At 45.9% G+C, this 11,434-nt stretch overlaps 1 pseudogene; it reads right to left on the bottom strand.

Moving 5' to 3' along the window:
* Positions 1-236: 236 nt before the first annotated feature.
* LOC125408914 (large ribosomal subunit protein eL29 pseudogene) lies at positions 237-726 on the bottom strand (annotated as a pseudogene).
* Between the last annotated feature and the right edge of the window lie 10,708 nt (positions 727-11,434).

Below are 11,434 nucleotides of genomic sequence, written 5' to 3'. Positions count from 1 at the left end.
CTTGCAGTATAGCCTAAGATGATCTTGAACTTCTTGCTCCAATCTCCACCTATAGAATTGCAGAATGCACCAAACCTTGTTTCTTCCACAAGCACCCTACTAACTGAGTTACATCCCTATTGTACCGTTTTTTTTTAGATCTTGCCTCAAGTTTATTTGTAAAAACAGCCTAAGGTTCTGATCATCTGCAAATACTGTGTAGATATTCACACCAGTCCACCTGTCTTCACATTGGCAGACTGAGACCTTTTTTATGGGGCCTTCACAGAAGCCTGGGCACCTTGGGGAGCCTGAGCTGCAGCTGAGGCCTCTGCCTTGGCTTGAACCTTGGGTTTTGTTTTTTGGAGCCTATGACCCCTGGCCATGTAGCTTCTAATCCGCTTCTCAAGCTTGGGGTGAGTTTGCGGGTGGGGCCTTTTGGCACCTTGGGCTTCACCACCTGGGGCTTCACCAGGGCCTTGATGGCCTCTGCTCGGGCACTCATGGCCTTTGCATTATTCGCCTGCATCTTCTTCAGGCCTTTCTTGTTGTGCTTCTTGGCAAAGCGCATGTTCCTCAGGAACTTGGGGTCGACCCCCTTGAGAGATTCGTATCTTTGTGACCGCGGTTTCTTGATGCCATTTCTGTGCCATTTCCGGGACTGGTTGTGTGTGGTGTGGTTCTTGGACTTGGCCATGGCTGGACGGTAACCGGCGACTCCCAAAACGCCTACGACCGGAAGAGAAAAAGAAAGGCCGCGGTGCAGCACAGTAAATAGGGCCGACCCTATTGTACCGTTTTAAAGTATATATTTATCTGTCTTTTGCAATGTTGGAGACTTTTGCACACTAAGCAAGCTCTCTACTGCTGAACTATAATTTCCAGGGCCATAACCTGTTTTGTTTTAAATTGATTTGTTATAAAACACATGTAATAGAAATGGAACCACTGTCACCATTGTTGACAGGTAGTGGCCTCTCAATTTGCAGTATGAAGGAGGAGAAAAGCCTTTTCCTTCAGCCTTTGCTGTGGGACAATGGTCTTGTACCCTGGCACTTATATTGTATTGTTTTAATAAAAACGCTAATTGGCCAGTAGCCAGGCTGGAAGTATAGGCAGAAAGATCAAGCAGAAAGAATAGGTGGGCAATGAGAACCGGAGAATTATGGGAAGAAGAAAGGCTCAGTCTGCAGTTGTCACAGACGAAGCCAGACACAGAGGAAACAAGATGAGAATGCCTCACTGATAAGAGGTACCAAGCCATGTTACCAAGCTAACACAGACAAGAATTATGGGCTAATTTGAGAGGTAAGAATTAGTTAATAAGAAGCCTGAGCTAATAGACCAACCAGTTTATGATTAATGTAGACCTCTGTGTGTTTCTTTGGGACTGAATGGCTGCAGGACCAGGTGGGACAGAAACCTCTGTGAACAAGCCATTTTTCACTTGGGGCCTTGAAATTAATGTGAAAAAAATACTGATTAGCAGTAGAAAAACAAGGATATTAACGCACGTAGTGCACATGCCCATTGGGAGTGTGCAAAAACTCGGTGCTTTGAAATCAGGTCTATACATTGTCTTATCAAAGAGAGATGCGTGAAGAAGAGGGAAGAAGGGGGGCAGGGAGAATTTCTTCTGTCGCCCGTGTTCTGGGAGGGCAGAAACGGACAGCACAGAAGGGTTGTTTCCACGAGGTCCCACATCCTCTGCAGTCCTGTCTCCATGCTGAGGTCTCAGGAGAAGATAGGCTTCAGGCAAACAAAGACTGGCATATGCCGCCACCCGTGTCTTCAGCTCAAAATAAGAATTGTGCCAGAGACATGTTTTGGGGATGTCATAGTCTTATCCCCCCCAAAATAAAATATTATCCTTATTAAATAGAGACTGCTCATTTACTCTGGCTTTATCTTATGATGAAAAATCTGACAAACGTGTCAGAGAGTCTTAAACCCACCTATTCCCCAAGTTCCCATGTGTTCTTCTCTCCTCCCTGCCCCCATTTCATGGTACTCACTCTCCAGGCCTCTTGAGCTTTTGGGTGTGGTGATCCTTGGCTGCTTGTTAAAAGTGGGCTCAGGTGTTTATGAAATTGTTTTGCAAGAACGTTCTGCCCCATCTTAGCAGAGGGGGCTCAGGGAGCCACACACTAACTGGCGGCAGATGACACCAGAGGGTGTGTGACAGGGCGTATAGGAATGGGTCTATTCTACCTTGACTAAAGGTCAGAGAGCTGGAACTTTCTTCTGTTTCTTCAAGGTTATTGCCAACAGTTCAGACAACAGGTGTGGCTGATAGCCAGACCTGGTAGATCTGTTTCTACCTCAAAAAAAAAAAAAAAAAATCTAAGAATCCATCCAACTAGGTTTCTACTCCCTTACAGAGATAAGAAAGAACTCCACCCAGGGAGCCCTTTGCCTACAGAATGTTTTGGTCTAAGGTGAGAGGTTACTTGTCTTGTTTTGGCAACAGATTGTTTAACTAAGAATGAAGCCCATAATTCTTCAACTGGTCTGCTTATTTCCTTGTATCATGTTAATGCAGTTTTTATCTTACTCCTGCCTTTTGGGGTGTGGGTGTTTAAGCAAAGGGAAATTAAAGGCCAGCGATTTTATCAGTGCTCACTGGTCTCCCTCCTGATAACATCCTATGCTTCTGTTTCATTATTTTCATTCGTGTTTTCGTTCTCTTTACTTTTTTTTTCCTAATCCCCATGGCCCTGCCCTGGTAAGTGACATCCTTATTAAAGTTGGTCTCTGACATGTGTGTTGCTAGGGGGTCACCAACACCTGAATTTGTAGCCCTGATTTTGCCTGTTACTCAATGTCTGTTTTTAAAAACTGTGAGCACGTGTGTGTGACTGTGGGCACACATGTGTGAAGGTCAGAAGTCAATGTATCAGAGTTGGTTTTCTCCTTTTTTTTTTTTTTTTTTTTTTAATAGTTTACCCTGAGAGGTTCTCTCCTTTTGCTGTGCTCCAGGGATTGAACTCAGGTCGTCAGGCTTGGGGGCAAGCATCTTGCCAGCCCATACTCAAAGGTTCCAGAGAAGGACTGTCTGGCCAAGAATGATGGCAAACTCCTGTTATCCAGCATGCAGGAGGCAGAGGCAGGGGAACAGTGAGTTCAAAGCCCATGTGAATTAAAGAGCAAGTCCCAGGTAACCCAGGTGACTTGCTAAAACCCCAATGCCAACTTCTGCTTTCCTGCCCCTGAAGAGACAACATCCATCATGTATTATTTGTTTCTTGTCGTGGTAGTAAGAGAAGCAATCTGACTCAGCCAGAGCAGTCAGCTCTCCTACCTCGACCCAGTTCATGTTTCCTGCACCCTGCATCCTGTCTCTCACTCTGAGATCACCTCGCTAAAACTTGAGTCATGGACCCCATAGTGGTTTAGTCAACCACAGACCCACACTTGAAGGTGGTCCCGTGAGACTACTAAAATAGAGCTGGAAATTCCCACTATCCAGAAATCTGGAGCCACCTGAGTTTGTGGAAGCACACAGTAGGTTCACAGCAAATAATGAATCAACCAATGATGTTCCTCAGACCCCACGCCATCACTAAGGCTTCCCAGCTGTCAGTCATAGCATCTTTGTATCAGGTTGCAAACCCTTGCAGTTCCTCAGTTTCCCATCTATTGCTCATCCCTTCTCTGTGTCCTGGCATCTCATTCTTGCTTCAATATCGTAGAGACAAAGAGGCAAGAACAAAAGGACCTAAAAGCAAAATTCCTTACTGCCTAGTGCCAACCCCTCCCGCTCAGAGCCTGACCCCGTGACTTGTAAAGCTTGACTCCTTATGGCCCCTAATGCCTCACCCCAAATGGCCGCAGTCAAGGAGGACAGTGGCCATTAGAAAGATTTACTTCCTCGAGATATTGAGTGCCCCTCTTGAACTCTTCTCACCATGCAGCCTCACTGAAATGGTCCAGAGGTGGGGCTGGGTCACTTTGCTTAACTGCTGTGAAAGGACCCCCCCCCCCCATCCCTGTCTTTCTCAAAAGTCATCCGCTGTGTTTTTATCCGTAGTGTATATTCAATAAAATTCAATAAAGCTTTAATATCAATTCTGGTTTGGTAAGTACCTTTACCCCCAGGCCTTGGGCTTGCTGCTCCTGCTGTGACTTAGAACCCTCAGTTTTGTGTTTGAAGCCACAGGAAGACGAAAGATGAGACACGGTATTTTCTGTCCTCAATTAGAATTCTTTCTTTTTAAACCTGTGTGTGTGTGTGTGTGTGTGTGTGTGTGTGTGTGTGTGTTTGAGACAGTACCTCCTTATTACTTGCTACTGTGAATGAAATCGTTGGCCTACTAGAGTCTGGGGATTCTCCTTTCTCTCCTCTCTTCTCACCCAGGAGCCTGGGGCACAGATACTGTGCCTGGCTTATGTGTTGGTTTCCATCCTTGAACTTGGGACCTTATGCCCGTGGCAGGTGCTTTATCCACTGAGCCATCGCCCCAGCCCATGAGTCAGAACTCAACATATCCTTTTAAACCACCCCACAGTTTGCCGTACTCTGAAGATGCCATAGTTTATTTAAAGGTTCAGTGTGTGTTCTCTAATGTATGTACATGCATGTGCCTGCGTGTATGTGAATGTGTAGGCATGTCGCCAGAGGTTTACATGAGATGGTTTCCTCATTAGCTTTCTACCTTGTTCTTTACGATAGGGTGTCTCAGTGAATCTCAGCTCCTTGACTGGATAGCACACTCCAGGTACTCACCTGCCTCTGCCCAAGATTATAGCCACTCTGCCTGGCTTTTTACATAGGTACTGTGAATCTGAACTCAGGTCCCCACGCTTGTGCAGCAAATAGTTTGGTGTCTGAGCCATCTTCCCAGTTCTTGGGCATCCTTTTTGATAAGTGTTATTCTTCTTTAAAGATATAAGGGGCAAGGTCAGTCCCATGAGGGGTGGCAGTCCCACGGCGGGTGCCCCAGGGCCTTGGTGGGTTTCCCAGGCCCCAATGGGTCCCCTGAGGCCTTGGCAGGTCACCTTGGTGGGCGGGTGAAAGACAGACAGATACATCATGCAGAGAGAGTTTGAGTATAGAATTTATTCAGTGGGTTATGGAAGGGAAGGGGAAGGGGAAAAGGGAGAGGGATAGGAAGGTGGGAGGGAGAGAGAGAGGAAGAGAGAGAGAGGGAGAAGGAAAGGGGGAGAGAGATGTAGGGGGGCAGAGAGAGAGAGAGAGAGAGAGAGAGAGATAACAGAAGTTACCTGTTTGGGAGAGAGGCAGAAAGAGAGAGAGCATGAGCTGGTGGAGGCTAGTTATCTGCTTCCCTTGGTGGAAGGGGCGGGGTTGGGAGAGGATGGGCCTTGTCTCTTAAAGGGACAAGGTACCCAGGTGACAGACCAGGGCAGCAGATCATAACAATAAGTATTAAGGTTTTAGTCACATGAATACGGTGCTGGGGCTGAAATTCAGGGTCCTGCTAATGCTAAGCATGCCATTAACTGAAACAGGCATTACAAGCTGTGTTTGCTAAAACCATCGACTCCTCACTTGAGTCCACAAGGTGTCTTAACAGCAGATGAAAGCCTACATCATGTCTGCATTTTGGTTGAGGACACAGAGACAAACAAATGAGTTCGACCCCGAGTAGCTGGGAGAAGGGGTTTTTTAAGGGAAGAAACCACAGCCCAGTAATCCGAAAGGGGTAGGGAGGTCCAGTGATGAACACAAGGGGGCAACTCCCTGTTCCTCAAGGTTATTCAAGATTATAATCAGCTAGTTCCTGAAACACAGAATCCCAAAAATATCAATGATAATCACAAGGGGGAAAACTCCCTGTTTCTCAAGATTACAATCTAACTTTATCTTCAGCTAGTTCCTGAAACACTGAACCAGCTAATCCTAGATTTCTGATTTTTCCCTCCCTGCTTAGATTTTTGGCTCTATGTTTTCCTGCTAGGGGGATCTGGATTTATCCAGGTCTTTCACAGGTGCCTATGGAGGACAGAAAAGGGCACCAGATTCCCTGGAACTGGGCTTACACAGGGCTGTGAGCAGCCATGTGGGTGCTGAGAATCAAACCCTGGTCCTCTCAGTGTCTTAAAACCTGAGCTATTTCTCCAGCCCCTGTAACTTACTTTTAAATTAATATATTTTAGGACTTTGATCAACATAACTTTTAAAAGTTTTTTTATTTTTTATTCATATGCTTTGTATGAGTGAGCGCCATGTTCGTGGGTGCCCAAGAGGCCAGAAGACAGTGTCAGTGGGATCCCTTGAGTATAGAATAATAGGCAGTTGTGAGCTCTCCAATATGGGTGGTAGGAATTGAACTCAGGTCCTCTGGATGAGCAGCCAGCGCTCTTAACCCCTGGGCTATCTCTTCAGGTCCTCAATGAAAACTTTAAGGGCACTAGGTGTAGAGCTCAGTGGTGGCATGTGCTTAGCATGTACCAGGTCCTGGGTTTAATGCCCAGCACCAAGCACCAAACAAAACCAAACAAACAAAATGCTGTAAGTTTTGTTTTGTTTCCAAATGGACAGACCATTGTCTCAATACAGTTTTGACTCTGATTCTGCTTTTCTTTCCTTTTTAATATGTTTTTATTAGAGTTCTATTGGTTCTGCTTTTGTGGAGAACGCTGGAAAACACAGATGCAAATACAGACAGTTGCCAGTTTTTGGTGGTTTAAGGCACAATTCTTCAGCTTTAAGACGGTGGAAGTGGCGTGCTCTAAATAGAAACTGGACTTCTGATTTTAGGGTTTGTTTTCAGCACAAAGGTCCTTGAGCCCATAGAGCACTAGGGCAACCAGGAATGTTAAACACACAGGGGCCTCTTCTCAATGGAGATGATAAAATACCTGCTTTCCCGACCAGAAGACTGAAGGCTGAGAGTGAATTTTGTAAACGGCCTGGTGACTTTTTTGCTGTCTGTGAGGGCAGACCTCACCCGCCTTTTGATTATAGAGGCAGACCTCACCCAAATTCCCCAGAATGATTGTCCCAGACTCTTCCCTCTCTAAACCATTACCCATCCTTAGGGGAGATGTCACGTGTGCTCTGTGCCCCGCTGACCTCTATGCTATCGGTCAGAGACCACCCGAGATTCTAAGTCTTTTAGCTACAGAGTCCACCCTCCTGGTCACAGGCACTGTGCAAAAGAGTCTCGATGTAGTCACGCCTTAAGCTTTATTGTGAACCTAGAATTGGACTGATTGGACTGATTGTTGCCTGGAAACCTTTCCTTCCCCAAATTGTACTATGTTTTAAATATGGCAACAACGAGCAGCCTGGCATTAAACTTCTTGAAGTCTGATCCAGGCTGATGAAGTCGATCTGCACCGGGTTTTCATTCTCTTCTCTTCAGAGGATAGATTCCTGTGTGACATCCGCAGGGACCTCCGCAGGGTTTTGATTTGTCTAGGTTTATGATAGACTTATGACGTTCTTCATGTGCTCTGAGGCAGCCGCGTGGTCACAGAGGTTAACAGTGACCAATATTCCACCCCTGCTCCCTGTTGCTATGCTAGGATATGTGTTAGGTTAGGTAGATTCAATGCATTTCCAAAGAATGGTGTTTACAACTCAGTAAAGATGTATTGGGACAAAAATTTTCATAGATGAAAGACTAAGTTTTTGTGGGGAAACTAAAAGACAATAAGGTTAGTGCTCTGTGACGAGCCAGAGAATGGGCTGTGTTAGTCATGTTTTTGGTTTTGAATGTGTTTATTAAATATATAGCAAGCCAAAGTAAAAGAATAAATAACAAATAAGTAAACAGATGGATGGATGGATGAACAGGTGATGATAGATAGATAGATAGATAGATAGATAGATAGATAGATGATAGACAGATAGGTAAGTGAATAGACGGATGGATGAATGAGCAGGTGATAGATAGATAGATAGATAGATAGATAGATAGATAGATGATAGACAGGTAGGTGAATAGACAGATAGATGGATGGATGGATGGATGGATGGATGAATAGATGATAGGTGATAAATAGGTGGATGAATGGATGAACAGGTGATGATAGATAGATAGATAGATAGATAGATAGATAGATAGATAGATGATAGCTAGACAGACAGATAGGTAGGTGAATAGACAGATAGACAGATGGATGGATGAATAGATGATGTTGGGGACTGTGGACCACCAGACCCTGAATTTCCTGTAAACAGCTTGTTTTCCTCTGTTCTGAGCAGCCTGCAGCTGCTCTGAGCCCGAGACCCTGATGGCAGGAGAGTGGGTTCTGATGAATCTGCAGTTGAAAGATCCCAAGAGCTGGGGCGTAGCCAGAGCCCTATATAAGCTGCCCCTGAGCACAATAAAGTGGGCATTCTTGTCTCAAGGATGTCCCTGTGGCCGCATGTGTCTGTCTGTCTCTGTCTGTGTGCGTGTGTATGATTTTAAGTCCCGTACATCTACTCTGGGGCCCGTGCTGCCACACTTGTCCTTCCCACCAACCCCACTTCTACTATGAGATGGAGGCTGCAAAGAATGCCCTTTTCACTCCTGAGATCACCATCAGTGTGGAGCAGCTCATCAGGGGCCTTCAGAAGGATGGACCTGGGCTTTAGGAAGGACCAGAAATGTCTAATGGAACCAGTCGCCCCTTTTTAAGTGTTTCTGTGTCCAACACCAGACCTCTGCTTAGAAAAGAGACTGTCAACAAGAAGTCATTGTTCACCTCTCTGATGACTGTATCCTGTGATGTGAATGTTTTCCCCCAATTTCATGTGTGGAATGCCAAATGTTGGTGGTATTTGTTGAGACTGTGCCCTTGGGAGGTAACTAGTGTTAGAATGGGCCCTTTGTGATTGCATTATGGCTTCAGAAGAAGAGGAAGGGACTTGAGGTGGTGATCCCTCCTCCCTTTCTCCTTCTGGGATGCCCATCCCATGTTAGGATACAGTGAGAATACCCTCTCTACATGCCAGCATCTCAGACTTCTCGGCCACTGGGAACATGAGCACATAAACCTTTCTTCTCTGTAAAACAATAGGTCCCAAACATTTGGGTATACCAACTGAAAACAGACAGTGACAGCGTGCTTCATGCTGTCCCATGGTTCTTGAATAATTTAATAGTTTTGAGTTCTTAAGCATCCCCTGTGTTGATGGAAATGTCAGCTTTATTAGTGTGTGATGTCTTACTTCAATAAAGTCTCATCACTGTGTATCCCAGGGACTTTTTTTTTTTTCATGTGCGGGAATCTATTGTAGTCAGGCCTCCTCTTGTTTGGGAAAGATAATGTACAACGAGAATAATTAAATTAGATTCTGAATGTTATGACTTTCACTGTGAATATTCTAGCAGGATTTTTTGTTTTAGCTTAATGCTAAAATCGCATAGACATGGTAATGAAATTGGTCCCCCAAATGGGAAAGTATGGAAATCAGGGAAATGAAGGGTGTGACGGGAAACACAGGTATATTGCTTGGAGACCACCTGGCACACTTCAGCTGGCAACCTGCAGGACTAAATTTAGATTGCAGGAACAAAGCCTAAATGTTACTGGCTGCTGTTTCTTCTCTGGATCCCTGGGATCAGACCATTTGGGTGGGAAATGACCAGCACTGCAGATGGGAGTCTGCAGGGAGAAGAACAAGCCTGCTCACTACTCGACACTGGGCTTCTCCTAAGCCCAGAGCCTCCCCACAGCCAGTCTCAGCATCCATAAATTAAGGCATGCTCAAGAGTGTGTTAAATCTAAGAATTCCCAAAAGCCAGAGAATCAAATGTTTGACGAGCAACTGAGACAGACAGATGCTCCATTAATATGTTTTGAGGGTGGTGGAGCCGGCATCCCCCCCTTAACCTCCAGTCCCCATCCTAGGTGGTCCCGGGAGCAGGATAGACTTCCAATGCCCTATATCCCAATATGTAGACAACCCTAGGTGGACGCAGGAGACTGGGCTTTTCTAGATCCTCTGAGCTGTGTGTTCCAAAGCTTAATGCTCATGCTGACAACCCCAGACGTGGCTGACTTGCAGAACTCAGAGGAAGTTCCCTTTATATGGTCCTTCTTTGAAGCTCGCGGTCCCTCTCCCCTTAGTTCTGATGGTCAATGTGTCCTCAACTCACATGGTCTGGCGATCAGCCATGATGGTTTCCCTGTAGGCCCGTTGCATGGCAGCTCTTGCCTTGTAGCTGGGAGTGTTCTGTGCAAATCTGGACACCCAGGAAAACAGACTCCCTCCTTCTCCCCTCCCCCTTTCATTGAGACAGTCTCATGTAGGCCAGTTTGGCATCAAATTTTCTATGTAGCCAAGGGTGACCTTGAGTTTCTGGTTCTACTGTCTCTTCCTCCCGTGTACTGATACTGAAAGACCCCCCCGATATTGGAAGACTCTCACTCGAGCCTCGGGATAACGCGACCCCCCTCCCCCAGTAACTCACGAGAGATCGTCCTTGCTGCAATCACACGAGGTTTAATGATAAGACGACAAGACGGGAACCAGTGCACTGGGGCCAAGACTCATAACCCACGCAGGGGAAGAGTTCGACCTCGAGTGACCTGGAGAAGTAGTTTTTATAGGAAGAAACCATACAACCCAGTAATCCGAAAGGGGGGCAGGGAGGGTGTCACAGAAAATTCCGAAAATTCCAGTGATGATTACAAGGGGGCAACTGTCTGCCTCTCAAAATCATTCTCAAGGTCATAATCAGCTAGTTCCCATTCTAAAAGTACCAATGATAATTACTAGGGGGTGATAATTACTAGGGGGTGATAATTACTAGGGGGAATCTCCCTGTTTCTAAAGATTACTCTCAAGATTACAATCTACCTTTATCTTCAGCTAGTTCCTGAAACCCTGAAACTGGCTAATCCTAGATTTCTGATTCTTCTCTTCCTGCTAGATTTTTTGCTCTATTTTCCTGCTAGGGGAAATATCCAGGTCTTTCAATACTGCAGGTGTGTACCATACCCAGTGTAAGTAGTACTGGAGGTGCACACCAGGCAAGTGTGCTAACAATGGACCTACATATCCAGACCCAGACAAGAGTGACCAGGTCACAGTATAGGAACCCAGTTGGGGGGGGGGGGGGTTCTGTAGCTGTCCTTGGAAAGCACAGCCCACCCCTTACCTCATGAGTGGAAAGAGTCAACCCAGGAAGGTGTGAAGGCCTAGGTTCTCGCCAGGTTCCCAAAAGGGCTCCGGCTACTGAGGAATGAGAGGATGTCAGAGGTACAGATAGAAGTCATGCTTGTTCTGGACAGTTATACTAAAAAAACATTCTGAGCCGGGCAGTAGTGGCGCACACTTTCAATCCCAACCCTCAGGAAGCAGAGGCAGGTGGATCTCTGTGAGTTTGAGACCAGCCTGGTCTACAAGAGCTAGTTCCAGGACAGGCTCCAAAGCTGCAGAGGAACCCTGTCTCAAAAGAAAAAAAAAATCTGGTTGGGAGTGGTTATAATCCACACCTGTTATCCCAGGATCTGAGAGGCTAAGGCAGGAGGATCCCTGAAAAGTTAAGGCTGG

The sequence above is a fragment of the Myodes glareolus genome, chromosome 14 (assembly GCF_982192425.1).
Source record: "Myodes glareolus chromosome 14, mMyoGla1.1, whole genome shotgun sequence".
NCBI classification, from domain to species: domain Eukaryota; kingdom Metazoa; phylum Chordata; class Mammalia; order Rodentia; family Cricetidae; genus Myodes; species Myodes glareolus.
Note: the sequence above shows the minus strand (reverse complement) of the source record. Positions and strands in the feature narration are given on the sequence as shown.